General features: G+C 45.5%; 1 protein-coding gene across 1 annotated transcript in view; it reads right to left on the reverse strand.

Moving 5' to 3' along the window:
- Window positions 1-14631: 14631 nt before the first annotated feature.
- The window catches only part of PDGFB (platelet derived growth factor subunit B), a 37618-nt gene continuing 33513 nt past the window's right edge, over window positions 14632-18736 (reverse strand). The window contains exon 7 of the mRNA XM_054988690.1: window positions 14632-18253. The gene's annotated coding sequence lies outside the window, so the exon portion shown is untranslated. The remainder of the gene's footprint in view (window positions 18254-18736) is intronic.

Consider the following 18736-nt stretch of genomic DNA (forward strand, 5'->3'; position numbering starts at 1 on the left):
AAAGGGTTTGGACTTGGCAGAGCAAAGGAAAGAATCTACCCACGGCTATTTCCCACTTCGTTTGTTTGTTGATAGCGCTACCAGGATAAATTGGCCACACCACGTTTTTTGGAGCAGTGTTGTCTGACCTCAGAGTCCGCCTAAAGAGTCATTTTTACCACTGTAAAATGCAGCTGCAGCTATGAAAATGGATTAGTAATGCCCCAGTGCAGTCAAAATCTGGCACTTGGGTTAACAGATGCTCCTGCCTATCAGGATGGAAGTGTGAGAGCTGAATTAGCAGACTGGGTGGGACAGTAGGCATCACTGCAACTGTCTGAAGGATTGCTGAATTTGTGCTCAGAAAGCCACTATCACTCCATTCGCATGGGTTCACCTCTCATTTTCACAAGCTCCCCAGAAACCCCAGCAGGCCCTTGAAATTAAATAGGTGTTAACTGTTAACACATAAACCTTTGGGCTGCGGCACCTCTGATTAATTGCTTCCAGCCTGTTTGTTTAACTGATTAAGCTCTTGTGCTGTCGGATGTTTGCAGTGGAGCACTTGGCTCACTCTAGACTTGCCAAACATCCACACCTGGTTCCCTAATGCTAGGCTCCTCCAGTGGCCAGAAGCCAAGCAATATATCAACATAGTTCACAGTATACAATACTAGATGCAAATGATCTCCTCTGATATGTCTCTGAGCAGGTATGGGTGGAGAAGAGAGTCAGTGCTCTGGCGGCCGTATGGGGCAGGGAGGGTCTTCAGCTGCTACCCCTGCCTCCTTCTCGGAGCTTTCTTCTCTCTGGCTGCTTTCACATGGGGGCAGGAAATAGTGCCCTCTGTGGAAGCAACAACAAGAGGGGTGAAGGTGGTGGGGACAGCCTCTGCATAGCCCCAACCTCATGCTCCTCGGCTACTGTTCTGCCCCTCTCCCTTCTGATCTGTCACATTTACACACAGGCACCAAGGAGACCACAATTGTGTGGTGTTGTCCTACCATCTCTCTGCCCTGCTGGGCAACTGCCGTTTTGGGGTAGGTGAATGGAGGTGGCATATCTGCCCTCCCCTGCTCATCTCAGCTTCCACATACAGGCTCTGATTGCAGCCACCTCACCATTTGCACTTTAGGTCTGCGCAGAGGAGGATTTTCCTTTGCTGTGTTTTAAAGGGGAAAGTCCCATGGGCCCTTCTTCATTATGCTGGGAAAGTCTACAACATAATGTGGAAGATCCCCAAAAGATGGGTGTGTCCTGTCTTGGGAAATATATATCCTAATTGGTTTCGCAGAGTTACCCAGCCAGGGGATCATGATCCACGTGCAGAAAACGACTCTACTAGCAAGTAAATTGTAAAAATAAAACTTAACATTTATTGAGGTTGTTCCAATTCATATCATTTCATGCAGTAAAAAGGAAGAGACAAGTCCTAATCTAAAAGGTTCCCCCCTCCTCCCGTCATATGGCTGGCTTGTCCACCATCATGGATGGATGGATGGATGTGTTCAGCCCTCCATGGAGAGAGCTGTAGAAAATGTGTCCTTCTGCTTGGAAAGCCACAAGGGAAGAAAGAAGTATCTCACACAAAGGACGCAGAAATAGGGGAGGCGTCAGAGAGGAGCTTCCAATAGAGACAAAGAAAGAAAGACATCCTATAACTTAGTACACACAAAGGGAAAATATAGTGTGTGCCCCCCCCCCCCCGATCCTGCCGCCAATGTCCAGGAATGCTGAGTCACCTATGCCAAAACTCTGCAGGACACATGAGGCAAAATCCCCATGTAGAAGACCTGTCTTGGCCTGTCTGGCCAAGAGGAAGCAGCAGAGACAGGAGGAGGAGCAGCAGTGTGCATTTCACACCTGCATATGTTGGGACCACAGCTTATCTTTGTGCTTCTAGAGTTATCAGATGAGGCATCCACCTCCTCCGCAGGAAGCCATGCTCAAGTCCATGCCGTCACTGTTTCTGGCACAGCCAGCTCCCTGAATGGCTCTCAGAATCGCCTGCAAAAGAACAGGAAAGACTGCTGTGCCCCTCTCAGGACCACATGCTCCTCTGGAAATATCACTAGTCTCCCTCCCTAAGAAAAATATGAATCCATTCCACATGTGGATTCATTGGGTGGAGGAAAATCACCTGCATCATTGGAGAATGTGTCACAGTGTCTTTTTATTGTGACTATGTTCATGAGACCAGTTCAAAAAAAGGTATCATGAAATGGTTCATTTTGGCCCAGAGAGAGAAGTATTTTAAAAGATGATAATATGTAGCTGCCGCTAGATATGATAAGGCACGGCCCAGTCAGGGTTATGCTGAATCTCTAGAATCCTCAGAAAATTACTGGAGGGGGAGCTTTAGCACACAGCTAGGCTAGGTGGGGGTGGGAGATGAAACCCCTCCTTATTTGTGCTCCCCCCCCCACAAAAAAGTGCATTAAAACTGTTCTCTTAATAGGAGATGCTGTTGGGAATAAAGCAGCTAAAAGAAGTGGGTTTTGGAAGAGAAGAAGTTCCACTTCTCCTACCCGCCCCTCTGCACTGCTTTTTAAAGCTCCCCCCACCCTTCCCTTTCTAGGGATTGAAGCATCTTAATCCCGATTCACAGTTCTGCCACCATCTCATCTGTGTTGGTCCTGGGACTGCCATGCATCTCCACAGCTGTATGCTCCATATCCTCACACAACCCACAAGCAAATTCAGCTGCTTTCTTAAACATTGCCTCTGGTCTTCCCATGACTAAGTGGACACAGCTTGGGTACTGTCCTTTTCCCTTCTAAAACAACTATCTACAAGCTGCTGTAGATTCAGCAGCCTTCAGATTTCACACCCCAGTGCAGATACTAATCCTGCCTGTTCTACTCCAACGGGAGTGGGGAGTGAAACCCCCTACACAATAAAGTGGAGCATTGGAAGCTGGAATTTCTTCACCAAACAGCTGCCAAATTCCTTTCACAGAGCTAGTGTAGTGTATTATTTGAAACCCAAATCACACGTGTATTGTAAAGCACAGGAAGGTTGAAATGTGATTATATGGCCGTCCATCGATACAGTAACCTGCTACCAGTGAATCAGAAACAGCCTTTCAGTTTTTCACACGTCAGAAACCTGATACTGGCACATTTCGAACAGCCTGTCTGTTTTTCACATGTGCACATTAACAGCAGGTGAGGGGCTGGAAACAGCTTCAGGGGGCACATGTGACAAGAAACTGAGCTATAACATCCCTCCAAATTGCAGCAGATATAATTTTAGTTTCTGGGTTTTCCCTGGCTCCGTTACCATTTTCCCCAAACCTGCTTTGGTATTATCTTTCCTGGAGGATAGTACCCCAAGTGTGTTTGGAAATGTACAGAAGATAAGGTACAGATTTCCATGCCTCCTTGTCCATATTTGGGGCCATTCACTGCCCAGCCATAGTTTCCCTGCCATCACTATTTTTATTTATTTATTTATCCAATTTATATACCGCCCATCCTCAGGGGCTCTGAGCAGTGAACAGTTAAAACTGATAAAAACAAGAACTAAAATCAATATACAAATAATAAAACAAATTAACAAAGTGCAGTGGTGGGGAGAACCCTCCCCCACCCCAAAGGTGGGAGGCCGACATGGCACCGCCCCCTTCAATCACCGAATGCCTGGTGGAACAGCTCTGTCTTACAGGCCCGGTGGAACGATAATATGTCCCGCTGGGCCCGGGTTTCCATTGACAGAGCTTTCCACCAGGCTGGGGCCAGGACTGAAAAGGCCCTGGCCCTGGTTGAAGCGAGGCGGGCTTCCTTAGGGCCGGGGACCACAAGTAAATATTTATTCGCTGATCGAAGCGATCTCCGGGGAACGTACAGGGAGAGGCGGTCCCGAAGATATGCCGGTCCCAACCCGCTCAGGGCTTTAAAGGTAAGAACCAACACTTTGAACCTGATTCGGAATTCAACCGGAAGCCAGTGCAGCTGGTGCAGGACAGGTGTGATGTGTGACTGGTAAGGTATACCAGTCAGGACCCGTGCTGCCGCATTCTGGACCAGTTGTAGTTTCCGGATCAGGCCCAGGGGTAGCCCAGCATAGAGTGAGTTACAGTAATCTAGCCTGGAGGTGACCGTTGCATGGATCACTGTAGCCAGGTCCTGGGGCGTCAGGTAGGGGTCAAGTTGCCTGATCTGACGAAGATGGAAAAATGCAGACATGGCAACCGCCGTGACCTGGGCCTCCATCGATAGGGAGGCATCCAGGAGCACACCCAGACTCTTTACCACTGGCAAAGTTGCCAGTGGTGTCCCATCCAGGGCAGGGAGCTGGATCCCAACATCTGGCAGCCCCCGTCCCAGCTGCAGGACCTCCGTCTTCACTGGGTTCAATTTCAGCCTGCTCTGTTTCAACCATGCCGTCACAGCCTCCAAAGCTCTGGCCAGATTGTCTGGGGCCATTTCTGGCTGGCCGTCCATCAACAGAAAAAGTTGGGTGTCATCCACGTATTGATGACAACCCAGCCCAAACCTCCGCACCAACTGGGTGAGGGGGCGCATATAGATGTTAAATAACATCGGGGAGAGTATCGCCCCTTGGGGAACCCCACACACCAAAGGGTGACGGGGCGATAGATCTCCCCCGAGCGCCACCCTCTGTCCCTGACCCTGGAGAAAGGAGACCAGCCACTGTAAGGCTGTCACCCTAATCCCCACGTCGGCAAGGCAGCTGGCCAACAAATCATAGTCAACCGTGTCAAACGCTGCTGTGAGATCAAGTAACACAAGCAGCGCTGACCCGCCTCGATCCAGATGCCTGCGAAGGTCGTCTGTGAGGGCAACCAAGGCTGTCTCCGTCCCATGGCCAGGACGGAAGCCAGACTGGAATGGGTCCAGGACTAGAGCATCATTCTGGAATTCCTGCAGTTGTACCGCCACCGCCCGCTCAATCACCTTGCCCAGGAACGGGAGGTTCAACACTGGGCGGTAACTGGACGGGTTGGTGGGGTCCAAAGATGTTTTTTTCAGGAGGGGCTGCACTACCGCCTCCTTTAACACTCCTGGAAAAACCCCAGAGCTCAGGGAGATGTTAACTAGCAAAAGGTTTTTGTCTTTTAAAAAATTATTAGTAGTCAAGATATTACAACAGTAACACTATGCCTATACCCTGACTATGGGTATTTTTTTTAAAGCAAAAATCACTTCAGTGGCAAGGGCGATGGGCAATGGCAGGCAGGAGGTTGAAAGCACAGAGTAAATTGGTGCAGAAGCACTGTTGCAAAGGCATTCTCAGGGGCAATTAGAGCAGAATAATAACAATAATAATAACATCCGATTTATATACCGCCCTTCAGGATGACTTAACACCCACTCAGAGTGGTTTATAAAATATGTTATTATTATCCCCACACAGGGCTTTTTTTCTGGGAAAAGAGGTAGTGGAACTCAGTGGGATGCCCTCAGATAAAATGGTCACATGGCTGGTGGCCCCGCCCCCTGATCTCCAGACAGAGGGGAGTTTAGATTGCCCTCTGTCTGGAGATCAGGGGGCGGGGCCACCAGCCATGTGACCATTTTCAAGAGGTTCCAGAACTCTGTTCCCCCGCGTTCCCCCTGAAAAAAAGCCCTGTCCCCACAACAAAACACCCTGTGAGGTGGGTGGGGCTGAATGAATGAATGAATGAATTTGCGGTCAGAGAGCTAGAAGCTGTGACTGACCCAAGGTCACCCGGCTGGCTTCAAGTGGAGGAGTGAGGAATCAAACCCGGTTCTCCAGATTAGAGTCCCGTGCTCTTAACCACTACATCACTACACCAAACTGGCTCTCACACCAAATGGAACAAGGAACCACTCCTGTGTGGAAGTAACCCAAGTGGTCAGAGCTGGTGAGAGGGGGCCAGATGCAATAGGGCCCTTTCATTTTAATAGACAGAATTTCAGTTTTATTGATTTGTTTTATTTATGTTATTTATGGTCCACCTTTCTCACTGAGACTCAAGGCAGATTACACAGGGTAATCCAATACAAACAACACCTGGGGCATTCAATAAACAATACAATAGGGTATAAATTGCATAAATTTGAAAACAAGTAGAAATCTCATCCAGGGCTGCAACAATGTTGAACAACTTGTGACATGAGCTAATTAACGACAGTAACAGACAGTGCACAGTAGCTGTATAGTTCTTCCCTATCCCTTTATCAGAGCGTCTCTTTGAATCATTTCATTACAGCACAGCCCTTATTACCTGTGTCTGAACGCCCTCTAAAATAATGAAGTGCCACTTGTCACTGTGGTAATGCTGCTAGGGCAAGAAAGGCTGCATGTGCTAAGATTTCAAAATACCTAAAAGGACTGGAGCCCTCTGCGTTTTGGGTTACCTTGAGGGAGTCTGTTATCCTTGGTACTTTGAGATAATATTCATGGGTACAAATGAGAGAGTAGAGAGCAACTGGCATAAGCAAAGCACTGGAGCTGCCATATGTTTGCCCCTGAGGTTAAAAGAAACATTCTAAGGCCAAAATGTAATGTATGAAATCTAGGCAGTATTTCAGCTTTCTCACCATATACAGTATTGAGAATACTGTATATACATAAAATTTATATAAAAGTTCCCTTACATTTTATATAAATGGATTATTTTGCCAAGGGTGTCACTAGCTCCATCTCACTGCCCCCCCTACATACCCCTGGAATGAATGGAATGTCGAGACATTATATTTCTTTGATACGATGCACCACTCCCAGAAGAGGGTAATTGTGTGACCTGATGATCTCATTAGCTGCAAAAGCTAATGGCAAATTTCACTGGTCATCTCTCTCTACCATTGAGACTGCTGAGATGACTGATTGGTCAGTGGGGGAGGAGGCTTTGCAGCATGGAAAATTCAGTCCTGAGTACTCCTTGCTAGCTAATAGTTTTAGCATGCTTTTTCTACAGGTTCCAAGAGTTTAATGTTTATTAGCTCTGCAGTCTTCAACAAGCTTAGAAGGTAGTCCAGAAGGAGATAAGACTTTTCTGAAGAGAAATCCAGAGATATATTAGTATAATTAGGCTCATTTAGACTCTTCAGATGTGCACCTGCTACAGAATGCCACAGAATTTTTTTAAAAATCCCAAAGAACATGCACAAAAGCTACTCTTTAACACTTGAGGCTGCAACTAAAAATATTAGGAGGGGTCTGGTATTCTACATAACACGATTCCAGTAAGATTATGGCCAAAATATATGTTTAGATTGATTTATGAAGACATACATTGATTTGCTTAAAAGTTTGTTGCACATTTTGTATTGAATCTTTTGGGGCAGGATATGTCCGAATTTACTAATTTATTCATGAAATATGTAGTCGCAAAACAAACCCATCCTAAGTCAGGGTGCTGCAAAGAAGTACCTTAGGAGACTGAGATTCTGCTGTTAGATAGTTGACATGTGACCCCATTCTGTGCCTTGTGGTGACACCGCTACCCTGCAGGTCTTTAGGCCTCCTGATTTGGATCAATGCTAGAAGATATGCTTCATGGGAGACGGGGCATTGCTCAAGTATTGCGTGATCAGGTCAGCTTGAAGAATTGTTTCTTGTTACATTTTTGTAAACCAGTTGCAGATTGAGCCACAGATATAAATCTGATTGTTTCCAGCAATCCACAGACTTATCGCCTGAAACGAGGGCCCATCGTCACACGGGCTTCTATTTAGCGCGAAAATGGCGCAATTTCCCGGCAAACACCCACCTTATTCCAACACTGATGCGATTTTCTCTCTTCTGCTTTGTGCTTGATAGTCGCGATATTTTGCGCCTCAGTGTGAATGCCTCACATCGATGTTTTTCGCCTCGCCACGCCATAGGCCCACCCTTTTTTTCTCTCCTCAATCCCAGAATCCATTTCTCCCGCGACTCCTTTTTTTGTTGTAATAATGTCCTTATATCGCTATAACAACATCACACAATGAAAATTTTCTGCTGAAGAAAACAAGTAAAAATGACTGAATTGCCATTAGAGAAATTTTTATTTTAACCCAAAACCACACCTCACTAAAAATGGCCGTGTTCAGTCATTTTCTGTTTTTTTTTTAAATTACGATGTTATAGCGATATAATGCCTTTATTTTTTTTGCGTGGGAAAATTTTAAACTCCGCAACCGTTCTATCCGACTTCCACTTTCAGTTTTGCGTTACCAAGAGGATCTTAGGCGCGGAAGACTGCAGCCTCATCCAGCTGACAACTTCAATTGTGCACACGGATTTCAGATTATTCAGGAAACAGCAGTAGATTAGGAAGCTAATGTTATTCCGTTATAGTGGAATTCAACGCCAAAATTTTTTTTAAAAGGGGGGAGGAGCTGCTTCTGCTCCCATTAGAGAGACCAGAACAGAGCGCTTAGGTGTGGACAGCTGGGAGCGCGAAGAAACGCGAGGTGACCCAAAGAAACATTACTGTGCCGATATCAGCGATGACGCTATATGCTGTAAATTTAACAGAACAGAAGCCCGTGTGACGACGGCCGAGGCCTAACTGCCACATGGCTAACAAGCTTGGCTGGAATATGCCAGTTGTCCTAGGCTAACAGAGTAAGAACATATCTTCTCTCTTCCTCCCTATTAAATTGTCACCTTTGGAGGGAACATTAAGCTCACTATTCCTTTCTATCTAATCCACATTTCTCATCTAAGCAATTTTTTATATCTTACACCACTTTTTAAATAAAAGGCATACTAGAACATTCATGCTGCGCAATAATAGCACTGCAGTTTTTTAACTGTCTGGTTTATTCCAGAACAGGAAGTGCTATGGTAGCCACTGTGCGCCCTTAGCATGGCATCAGCACTGGCACTGCATGTCTACCATCTAAGGGAGGACTGTGGGTGACTTGGTTGTATGGGCACCTTTTACATTCATTCTTCTGTCAGTCATTGTTTCAAGTCAAGTAGCCGACTTCCAAGGATCTTGCTATTGTCTGTAAACCATGATGGACAAATACATGTTTTAGGAAGAAAAGTGAGCAATTCTTTCTACAGGGAAATTTCCTGCAGAGTAGCCAAGTTAGCCATTGTGATTCACACATGCGTTCCTCACTGAATTACTTATTACTCAGTGATTCATCATGAACTGCATGAACTATTCCCAATGCGAAAAGATTGTGTTTAAAATGATATGAAATGTCTATCTAGTGTTTCATTTTATTAATATACCCTTGATTTTTAGCAGAGAAAGTGCAAGAAAGGTGCTATGGCACTCTAGTGTGTGGGGGGGAGCAGATTTTAGGCTTAAAAATTGAGGGGGGGTGCCGAGAGTAGGGCTGCCAATTCCCCACCCGGGGCAGGGGATCCCGTGTTCCCACCTCTTCCCCTCGACCCTACTTACTGCACCCCGCAACGGGCCCGTTTCGGGCTGAATTGGGCCCACGGGGGGGGGGGCAAGGCGATTCAGCCCTTTGGCGAGTGTGGGAGCGCATGCCAGGCCACTCTTTGACCTGTATGATGACATCACTTCCCGGAAGTGATGGAAGTGATGTCATCTTGCACACTGGGAGCGCGTACGCACGCAACAAGAGATGCCAAAGACCATGGAGGGCGAGTGCCAGGTTCCCAGTCCCCCGCCTGTTCTGCACCAGCTGCATTAGCTCCCAGTGGAATTCTGGATCAGGTTCAAGGTTGGGGGCTTAACCTTTAAGTCCCTTAGCAGATTGGGGCCAACATACCTATGGGACTGTCTCTCACCGTATGCTGTGGTCAGCAGAAAAACAGCTGGTGGTGATCTCTGGCCCCTCCTGATTTAGGTTGTCATCATGTGAATGGCCACCCTGTCCCACAGGCCTTGATATTTAGAGAATGGGGATGTACTGTGTGTGCTGCATTATGATGTTTTAATAATTATAATTGCTATCACTGTTTTTATCCTTATGTATATTATCTTGTTGTGCTCCACTCAGGGCCCACTTGCAGGAAGACCAGATTAAAGTCCAATAAAATAAATAAATAAAAATGAATACATTTGGGACTCCACTAGCTGAACCCAGTTGCAAAGTCTCTCCCCCAGAGAGCAGAGGCAGTCACAGTTACCAGCTGCACTCCAAGATTCAAGTCCAGTAGCACCTTAAAGACCAGCAAGACTTCCAAGGTATAAGCTTTTGGGAGTAAAGGCTTCCTACATTAGATCTTTAACTCTTGACAGCTTATACCCTGGAAATCTTGTTGGTCTTTATGGTGCTACTGGACTTTGAATCTCGCTCTTCTACTACAGACCACCACGGTTACCCACAGCTGCACTGCATAAGCAATACACTTGTAGTTTCTTCCTGTACCCAGCAAATTCACTACACATGAGCAATTACACATGAGTTACTACACATGAGCAATTCCAGCATTACACCATAAAAATGCTACCCGAAGATTTAATCACAGACAACCACTTAATATTACTATACAGGTGAGAAACACTGAGGAATTAACTATTAACCAGCACAAGACTGGGGGAGCAGTATAAGGAGAGGCTGTCAATGACAGCATGACATAGAGTTGCCAGGGAGAAAGGTACCCAACACTCACCTTTTCCGATGTTTTTGATTTGGGCCCCAACTGAGGCTGCATTGGGCCCGTTTGAGGCCCAAATCGGCTCACTGTGAAGTATGGAAGCATTTTTGGCCTCTGCATGATGATGTCACTCCTGGGAGTGATGTCGTCACACAGCCCCAGGAGCACGCTGGGAGGCCTATTCCTCTGCCTTTCCCTTCTGCCTGCCAGGTGAATGGGGGGGGGGCAGAGGGTGGAAGTGGGGGATTATCCACCCCCACCAGGGGACCTGGGATCCCTAGCATGACATCCCCTCTGGGAAAACCCCAGAAGTGACATTATTCCTCTCTAGGAATTTCCAGAAACTTGATGGTAAAACTATATGTGCCAAATGTATAGGCCTGATGGCCATTTTCTGTTTTTATTTTCCACCTACAGCTGCTCTGAACTGGAGAAACAGAAGCTGGAGACAAAGGATCGGTAACTATACATTAGATTATCCTCGCATCCTCTTCAAGTCTGCCACAAAGACTTCCTGTCAGAAATGCCCTGAAAGTAGGGTTCCTCTTTAGTTAGGAAATTTGGGAGTGAAGCCTCAGCGGCGCAGAGAGCAATCTAAACTCCCCTCTGTCTGGAGATCAGGGGGCGGGGCCACCAGCCATGTGACCATTTTCTCCCAGGGCAACCCACTGAGTTCCACCACCTCTTTTCCCAGAAAAAAAGCCCTGTTGGTTCTAGCCAAAAGCAAAAGTACTAATTCCAGAAAAATAGCCATGTTAGTCCGTCACCAAAAAGCAATACTTGTGGTCAGGGCTTTTTTTCCTGGGAAAAGAGGTGGTGGAACTCAGTGGGTTGCCCTCTGTGAAAATGGTCACATGGCTGGTGGCCCCGCCCCCTGATCTCCAGACAGAGGGGAGTTGAGATTGCCCTCTGTGCTGCCCAGCGGCGTGGAGGGCAATCTCAACTCCCCTCTGTCTGGAGATCAGGGGGCGGGGCCACCAGCCATGTGACCATTTTCAAGAGGTTCCAGAGCTCTATTCCACCGCATTCCTGCTGAAAAAAAGCCCTGCTTGTGGTACATTAAAGATCAACAGATTTATTATGACAAAAACAATGCTGTTTCTGTATTGTGATGCAAAGTGAAGACCTCAAGTGGAAAATTTGGGGGAATGACAGTCTCTGCTTCTTCTGTTACCCCCATGCCTCACCTCCTGCTTTGTTTGCCCCTCCTTGTTATCCATGTTGAAACAGTGAGGCAAGCTTTGCATACTTTCTCAAATATTGTGAACATTTGGAAGCCCTATCAGGCATGCACATTTTTCCACACTATGTTTCAAGGTGCCTGGGGTTCTTAATTTCTTGCTGGTGCCAATAGATTTTCTGGAAATGGGCCTGACTTTCAGACTGGAGCAAACAGAGCCTAGGAGAGAAAAAATGGGCTGTGCATGCTTGGAGCTGCCGAGGAATAGGATGGACACTCTAGGCATTCCACCCTGTCTTTGTCTCTGTGGTAGAGATGGGGAGAGGGCAGGAATGACCAAAGCATCGGCACGGCCACAGTTGGCCTCAATGGCTAGTGCTTACCTCCAGACTGCCTCATTAGGAGGTACATGAGCTCACTGGTTGGCAAGCCTGGGGAAAGGAGCAGGGGATGAATGTTATATGCTCTGAGTCCTGGGTGGTGGCAGGACTCAGGTGATGGTAGGCAGGGGTAGCTCAGGAGGCACCTCCAATTGAGCAGCTACTGAAAAGATGGTAGGCCAGTTGACATTCAATGGAGGAAGAAAAAGCAAAGAAAACCAAGTAACCAAAGCAGAAGTCTGTTTTCTCTCCACCTCACAAGCCACGTCAGCTTTTCAAGAGCTTTCCAAAACTGCAGCATTGTCTTCCAATCTCTGTTTGCTATAGCAAATGTACTGGCTTCTACAAGAAGGGAGAAAGGGTATCCAGATATTAATCCCTTCTCAAAGAAAAGATATCCAATAGCTGCTGATGGAACTGTGCACAAGTAGGAGACAGTGGCTTGGCACCTAATGTATCATTCAATCAATGCAAATGTAGTTACTCTGTTGGAACAGCATTCCCACTTCCAGAGGAGAGGAGGTCTGTGTTTGCTGGTTCTCCCTACCACTTCAGATTCCCACTTGACCCCCGCACTATTCCATGAGGTTCCCAGGAGCACAATTGTGGGCAGTATGAGGGAGGAGCGGCAAAGTTGCCTTACTCCAATGCAGCGCCACTCACTCTGGTTAGGATCCAATCCACTGTTTATACCTGTCAGTGTGCTAACTGCATTGTGACACTGGCTGGTAGCACAACACACAAGTGTAGTACATGCAACTGCTTCCCTCATTCATCAGAAAGGGAAACAGCATGCCCTTCTGAACTCAGAAGAGCTGAATGTGTCTAGACAATGACTAAGATGGTAGAATACGCTCACTGTTTGCAGGGCTTTGAAGACAGCCCTTTGAAGGTGGAAGAGGAATTTTCTGGACCGGTTTTAATGGATTAGATGGGAGGAAAAAATGACCTCTGAGAAAGATAGCTAGGTTCTGAAATGAGGGGATAATTTTCCAGTGGGGACATGTATTCAACTGTGGAATTCTCATTATTGAAATAGTTTCAATCTAGAACTGTGGTGGTTTTCGAACACTGTTCCTGGGAAGCCTTAGAATTATATCAGGGGTTCTACAATGAGAAGATCAGTATTGGTGGATGAGAAAAAGTGCTTGGCTCATTTGCTTGATGTTGATATTGTAATGCATGGTTGTGCATGTGTGGGAAGGTATTGCATGTTTTAGGGCGCATTGTGAGTTCATATGCAGTGATAGACTGGAGTGGCTGTGGATGAACTGAATATGCTCCCCGGGATCCTCTACAATATGGAAAGCTTCCATAGCAGATGCTCATCATCACTGAAGACACAATCATTTAAGTCTAGAATGATGCCTGTAAAATTGTACTCTAGTTACTAGGAACTGTATTCTGAGAAGTTCTAAGTTCCTCCACAGATAAGTCAAAGTGGAAAGAGGTCCTTCAAGGTAGAAAGTTTGAAAATCAAGTGTAATAAAGTGACACTATTGACCCAATATGGCATTTTCTATTCCTATTCTGTGTGCTGGACATTTGTTGATGCAAAGTGGGGTAATTTATTGTTGCATAAAAACCACCACGTATGAATGTTCCGTTTATTCAAGGAGTAATTGCTATATCTGTGGTAATCTTTACCATAATTGACACTACACAATCCCTATGGGGTAGAAAGGTCATTGTTATCCTGTCTGTTTTATGAATTTTGGCATCAAGCCTGAGAGACAGTCTCAGACAGCTGAGATTTACCTTTCAGTGTATTACAAGTCTGAGACATTGTCCTCTGGATGGCACCAGCCTTAATAGGATACCAGTCATGGAACGTTCAGCAAATTACTATTTGACCCACTACAGCACATTGATAAGAAGAATGTTGTTTGGGTGGACGAGCCTTCTGGGGCACACAACAAACTATGAGTCACTTTGGGAATAAGAGAAGTGACTCATTCTGCTATATTTGGCTGCACAATGTATGTGTTTTAAGAGATACAATATTTAATTTCTCATGGTACCTACTGAATTTTTGTCTGAGATCAAAAACCGTATCTGGTTGGTCCAATGTTAGCCCCTTTCAGTCATTACTTTTTGGGCATTACTATTTTCCATATGCTATGCATGATCCTCTCAGTATGCATGGTTGCCATGTTGTGTGAACAGGGCAATACATGGATTTTCCAGCTTCAGTCAGCACAACTGGAAACCCAGATTTGTTGCAATTTTGCATTCATGCCTACCAGTGCTTGAAAAGACATGTTGACCTGTTCACACAAAATGGTGACCAAGTGTATTGGGAGGATCATATGTACCATGGTCCACTGGAACGCGAAGGACCCAAAATGAACAAAGCTACTAGCTGCCTTATTTGGATTCTCAGAGTATCACTGGCACTTCTCCAAGTTTTGAACGTCTAAAAATGTGAAAAGCTGTGGAATGAAGTATAGCATGACAATAAAAACGGAAATCCAAATGTGAAATGTGTGTTACAGAATGCAAATTTACTTTTCCTCAATCATCCTTCTATCATGCTTTCAGGAACAGTAGACAAATGAAACACTAAACCACTGAGAGTTTTGATTTTAGTTTTTTTAAAACAACTTTTAAATACAGTACTGAGTATAAATTAACTGTACATAAAATGAAGGCGGGGGGAAGGCCTCACCATACTTGCAAATCAAAAGATGAAGGGAAACAAATGGTTTTTAAGACATGAAGGGTAAGCGTGGAGAGTAAGAGGTGTTTAAGAGTCAGAAAAAAACTCTGGGTATAAGGCTGGTAGACAAGAGATCTGTGAACAAAAACAAACTCCAACATGTTTTTTGTTAAGCTACTGGCCTCCTTGGAACCCTATGCTGACACTGCAAAATTAATTTATTTGCTGGTAGTTTCTTGATGTAAGCCACTAAACATAGTTTTGCCAGGTTTTCCTGGCCCAAAGGCTTGGGGGAGGGAGAGAGGGGAAAGTGCCAAGTCAGCTGAACAACCACAGGTGACTGCCTAGGCTACCAGAATTTCAGGCATTCCGTATAAATGCAGGCTTAAGTGGAACGTAGTCCACCACCACCACCCCATATCCCTTGGACAAAGGAATCTAAGGGACATGAGTATTTGGGGAAGGTAAATTGAACACAGCTCTGGTTTCCTCAGCTGCAGCCCCCTTTCCCTCACTCTCTCCAACTGAATGGAGTGAAAGTGTCCATTCACTTCTATGGAGCATGGGAAAGAGGCTGTAGTTAGAAAATCCTTTGGGGGAGGGGACTAATTCATCTGCTGTTTCCACTGTTATCACAGGTCTAGAGTAGGGATTGGTGCCCTCCTCAGTGGTTTTCTTGGTTGGTGCTCCTTTCTCTTGCTCTATACAAGTGAAAAGTGCAAGAAAGGGCCAGTTTCACCAAAACAGCATCAATCAGCCCTAGAGTAAGGATTTAATTATTTACTTCATTTATACCCCACCTTTCTCCCCAATGGGAACCCAAAGCGGCTTACTTTGTTCTCCTCTCCTCCATTTTATTGAAACCTAAGGTAGCATTTGGCACGTACCCTACATTTTAAGTGACCCCCAAAAGGCTTATTCCTTCCTTCTTCCTGCCCACCTGCTCAAAAAGTCTGCACAGCATTGTCTTCACAAATAGGCCTATGTGGAGGCATCCATCACCTCCCAACATACATGTGCTGTTCTCTACCCTGCTTTTAGCTGCCTCATCTACCAAGGATGTAATTAGAAAATGTTCTGTCTCGGGGTCTAATCAAAATGCATTTTATGCTGAATAAGCATCCTATATGCTTAGGACTCCACATCTGAACGTGTGAAACAGAGACACTGCAGAGAGACAGGAGACAGTGGCCGAGAACTGATGTGGGCGGAGAGCGGAGCTGAAGCGAACTCTTCCCATTTCTCCTGCACACCATTTTTTTTTTCTTTTTGCTCTTTCTCCTTTGGAGCAAAAGAATACAGTGAATGAAAACTGCTGACGAGGTAGAAGGAAAATAAAATGTCCCGTCTCTCTCAACAAGGATTCTGGGCCTGGTTTATTTAATTGTTCTCTGTTTTCCCCTCCTACTTTCCCCACCATGTCTAGGCAAGTTTTTCCCCCTCAGAGTAAACAGACATATTTCCTTTTGATAATTTTTACATCATTCTTGTAAATAGGTCAGTATCTCACTCTGTCCACTCACTCAAAACCTTTGGAGGTCTCATTCTTTGGTGATTTGGAATGGCTGTGTGAACTGCTGAAAGGTCACCATCTGTGCCCCAGTGCTATTAGAGACAAAGGGCAGGAGGAGAAGCTTAAAAATGGCACGCGGTTAATGTCGGTTGGTTCTTTCCTCCAGCCTTCTTTCCCTCTGCTACGAGAACTGAATGCTACTGACTGGATCTTTGCCTGGAGACTTTCGATGGACAGCACTGGAAGTGGAGATGAAGTGCAAATATATTATGTGCCACCTGGGAATTTAGAATGCATTTATATATAGCACATCATCTGTTATGGCTACTATGGGGCTTTGTACAATTAGGGCACAATTTCATTTTCATCAGACCAGAAGATACTAGTCTAATGTAATGTGTTAGTATCCTGAGCATTTGCACATTCCTAACAAATAGAATTCCTAAGAGAAGGAGCAGGGTGGGGTGGTAATACGAACTGTCCATAAATAAGGTCTCACACACAAGGGATGCTTGTGACTGGAGGATGCTAGGTTGGCTATAACATATGTAACTGAGTTAAACCAGTGAGCCATCCATTCAGTCTAGTACTGTCTATCTGGATTAATAATAACCCTCCAAGTTCATATGAAGGGGCCTCATTCTGCACCTCTCCACCTGAATGTCAAATAGAGATGTCATTGATGGAACCTGCAGCCTTCTCTGTACTCTCTCACTGGTGTACAGCTCCTCTCCTAGAAACCAGAGTCTAGCAGCCATGGCAACAACTGCTCCAGGGATAGCAATCTAGCGGTGTAGGAGACCCACTTTATCCCAAAAAGATCAGCTGCAGTTGTATGCTCTATTTTCATGGACAGCTGTAGAAAGTGAAACTACTGTGTGTTTGAAGGTTAGCACCGTGAGGGCACATCTGCTGGAAGATATGCCCTGACTGTTAGTGAGATTCCATACAACTCAACCATGGGCACATCTATGCCTGCTTTCAATGGTCAATAAACCATCTTATCCTGGTCTCTGAGGGTATTCTGCTCTGGTTAGTTCTGAAATAGGAAGGAATCTGAAGATCACCCCTTTGGCTGTCCAAAACAGCAGCAGATGCAACAGAAGATTGGACCATTGTCACCTTCCACCCCTTTCCTCATGAATCTATGCGTCACATGGTACATACACTGCCTGTTTGCTTTTTTCGTTACCACGCTCTGGAGATTATGCCCATATCCAGCAAGTTCCTTGTATGGAATAAATCCATGAATGAAATCTCACAGCTATATGTAACAACAACAAATCCAAACTCCCAACTGATACAGGAGACTGGAAACAGAGTAAGCCAAGCCCTCCGTAGTCATGTGCAAAGAAGGCCTCGTTGGCCCAAGGGGATCCCTGGAGAGGGGGGCAGTGGTGTCCCCGACCTTTGCTCCCTTTCTGTTCATTTTCCTGCAGGTAGTCCAGTTGAAAGCAGAGTCTAGAAGGTGAATGTATTCTGTTTTCTTTGTTTCTGTTCCCCGAGGCATGGCGTGGTTTAGTGGTTTTAAAAATAAAAATATACATACACACAAAATAAAAAAAATCTATTCAGACATAACAATAAAAGTCCTTAGTGCATTTGCTGTCATTGGATGCCAGTCTGACTGCCTTCAATTGTGTCCAAACAGTCTGAGCCCAGCTAATGTCTGGATGGGATGGGGAGGGGCGAGAAGGAATAGGAGAGAATGGCCACCTCTCTGTTTCTCCTCCCCCTTCAAACAGGAGATTGGGACCACAAGTGCCACATTTCCATTTGGGTTTGCTGCAACAGGAAGCACAGAGCCCATCCAAATTGCCATGTGTCAAGTTGTTTTCTTCCTTTGGGAGAATGCTGAAATGTGGTTAAGAAGCGAAGAGTAAGAACTTGACGGTTAAACTTTGGTGGGAGAACATCCAGCGAGTGAAGGATTGGAAAGCACCATTTGCCGTCCAGAAAAAGCGATGAGGCAGATGGACGGAGAGAAAAATTCTGAGGACCCCATGGGGGCAATACAGCAAATATATTAAATAATAAACCTGTAAGGTAAGCAAACAGGAAAAGGAGGTTTAGATTCCATCTTGTCCTACCATATCCTTTCATTCCAGTTATTCTTAGAGGAGATAGGCCATATACTCTCAGCAGAAGGATTATCATTGACAGAGCCTCATTAGAGGTGGTTTTTTTTTTAAACTAGCACATTTCTGGTCCTCAAGATTGCAAAAGAAAGCCTGAAAATATAATGTACATAGTCGTTTCCACACGCCCTTATAGGGACGGCCCACTCATGGAACACTGGTGACGACTCCATTTGCAAAATGGTTGCAGGCTGTTTGGCTTCTGGGGTTTTTTGGTGCCTTTTCTGTGAACACCCAGAAAAAGCGCCGAAAAAACAGAAGCCAAACAGCCTGCAATCATTTTACAAATGAAGAAGTCTGAATTCCTGGGGAAAAGCCACCAGCATTTCGTAAGTGAGCCATCCCTATAAGGGCATGTGGAAATGGCCCATGTCTCCTGCCTCT

The sequence above is a fragment of the Eublepharis macularius genome, chromosome 9 (genome assembly GCF_028583425.1).
Source record: "Eublepharis macularius isolate TG4126 chromosome 9, MPM_Emac_v1.0, whole genome shotgun sequence".
Taxonomy (NCBI): Eukaryota; Metazoa; Chordata; class Lepidosauria; order Squamata; family Eublepharidae; genus Eublepharis; species Eublepharis macularius.